This window comes from Chrysochloris asiatica, unplaced genomic scaffold (assembly GCF_000296735.1).
Source record: "Chrysochloris asiatica unplaced genomic scaffold, ChrAsi1.0 scaffold00225, whole genome shotgun sequence".
In the NCBI taxonomy this organism is placed as follows: Eukaryota; Metazoa; Chordata; class Mammalia; order Afrosoricida; family Chrysochloridae; genus Chrysochloris; species Chrysochloris asiatica.
In genome coordinates, this window is record NW_006408743.1 from 3,468,636 (window position 1) to 3,470,993 (window position 2,358).

The following is a 2,358-nucleotide window of genomic DNA, read 5'->3' on the forward strand; positions in this document are numbered from 1 at the left end:
GCATTTATTGTAATAAGCTGTGCTTTTGCTGTGACCCCAAAGTTTTGATATATTGTATTTTCATTCTCAGTTGTTCTAGGACTTTTATGAATTCATGTTTTATTTCTTCCACTACCCAGTAGCTTTTTTTTTTTTTCATTTTGAAGGATTATTTATTAACAAGATAGATAATATATACTTATTTAACATGGACTTTTAGGCCACTGCAGCTAAATGAAAATAATCTGCTCAGTAGATAGCAGGATTTGCATTATGTGTATATACTTCAGTGCAATTGAAAAGTACTGTAATTATCATCTCAGCACTTCAGAATTTGAATAGGTGACAGTGATTGGTTTAGAGATGGGAGCAAAAAAGAATCATTCAACACTTCGACAAAAAATTCCACTACTCTGTTCCTCAGATCCCTGTGTAGGCTTCATGGTTAGGATATGAGGAAACACTTCAAATTCAACCTTTTGGAGAAGACATCTCAGCTCACATGTTGTCATCAACCAGGAGAATGTTGGTAGCAATTACAGTGCAGGAATGAAGAAGCTGTTTCTTTACACAATGGTTATCCCATATGCCAGCTTCTGCTGACACCATTGGTTCACCTGTGTTTAAGTTGACACCCATAAGTTGATCTGATTCAGAATTCTCTGCTCGAAGTTTAACATTTCCTGAAGGTCAAAACCCAAGTTCTGAGCAAGAACCTTGGCTATAATGAGCAACGCATCAGCAAATGCTTGGACTCCCAGTTGGACCCTGCCCTTGACCCTGGATTTGTGTTTCATCAGAGCTTCTGCCATTGCCACTTCCACTGCACCAGCCCTGGGAATCACACAGCCATCATCGATAGCATTTTTTATAGCCCTCAAGGCATCTTGTATTGCATCTTTGATTTGAGTGATTATGTGCTTATTTGGCCCTTTGATCAAGAGTGTGAAAAATCATGGGTTGTTGCACTTCTCAATAAAGGTGAAATTCTCTTCTCCAAACATGTTCTTAAAGACCAGTCCTGTGTGTCCCAAACTGTCAGGAATTAGGTCATTTAAAGAATTTAGAGCCATGCAGCCACAAGCAAGTGTCAGCCTCTCCGTGTGTCTCCGTTTCGCTCTTCACAGAGCCACTCTGCCTTACTTTGAAAGGGCATCTAAGGAAAAAGAGTCAATTCCCTTTTGGTTAACAACAGATCCTTTACTGGAATCACCACAGACTTTCTTTTTCAGTTCTATTATTTGTTTAACTCAATCTTCGATGAATTTTCTTTCTGCTCTTACAAGTTTCTCTCTCTCTTTTGCACTCTTGTAAAAGAAGCCAGAGTTCACTTCTGTTTTTTCGTATTCTAAAGACACATTGCATTTGAGGGTGTGTGCATCTTTGACTCTTCATATTAGGATGCTGTACTCCATGGTCCAGAAGAGTCCTCTGATAAAGCTTGTATCCATTTCAGATTTATGTTTCATTTCCATTATTTCAACAATGAAAAGGTCCATAGGTTCATCTTGTTTTTTAATGGCCAAAAATGGAGTCAACTGTAACCCCTGTTAAGATGTCAGCAAGCTGAGCATAAACTTTAGTATGCAGAGATGTTCTGACCTCATCTACCAGGGTTTCTGTGTCAATCTCTTTGCTTACTTTGATTTATTCCAAAAACTGAAGTGCCTTTTCCTTTGCAGCATCAACTCCTTCAGTTATGGTTCTGTGATTCAGACCTTCAGAAATGTAGAGGTCTGCCCGTTACAGCAGAACGCCACTGATCAGGACATTGGAAGTTGTACTATCACCAGTTATGTCATCCTGAGCTGCTGCTACTTTTGTTATTAAGGAGATTGTTGGGTGTTGAATTTGCATTTCATGAAGCAGCACATTTCCATCTTTAGTAAGTTTCATGTCTCCAGCACCAGAAATCAGCATCTTCATGGTGCTGTTGGGGCTCAGATTGGTTCTCAGCATGACCTGCAGCCCCCAGCCATGCTAATGTTGACTGCCCGAGCTGCCTGGACTCGGGTCACCTCAGCCTTAGGGTTCAGGGTCTTCACTGCCAACATGCCCACAGACTGAGAAACTGTAAAGAAAATGCTAGGTCGGTTCAGTGTGGACCAGAGGTGAGATCTAATCGCTTCTCCCCAGTAGCTTTTTAATCAATGTGTTATTCAGTTTCTATTCATTTGACTTATTTTCTTGGTCTTCATATTGTTGATTTCCAATTTTATAACATTGTGATCTGAGAAGATGCTTTGTAGTATTTTTGTTGTTGTTGTTGTTGTTAAGTGCCGTTGAGTCGGATCCGACCCATAGCGACCCTGTACAGGGTTTCCGAGGGTGTAAATCTTTACGGGAGTAGAAAGCCTCATCTTTCTCCCGCGGAGCAGC

General features: G+C 40.4%; 1 pseudogene; it reads right to left on the reverse strand.

Annotated features, from left to right (window-relative positions):
- Positions 1–450: 450 nt before the first annotated feature.
- On the reverse strand, positions 451–2,033 carry LOC102840661 (annotated as a pseudogene).
- Between the last annotated feature and the right edge of the window lie 325 nt (positions 2,034–2,358).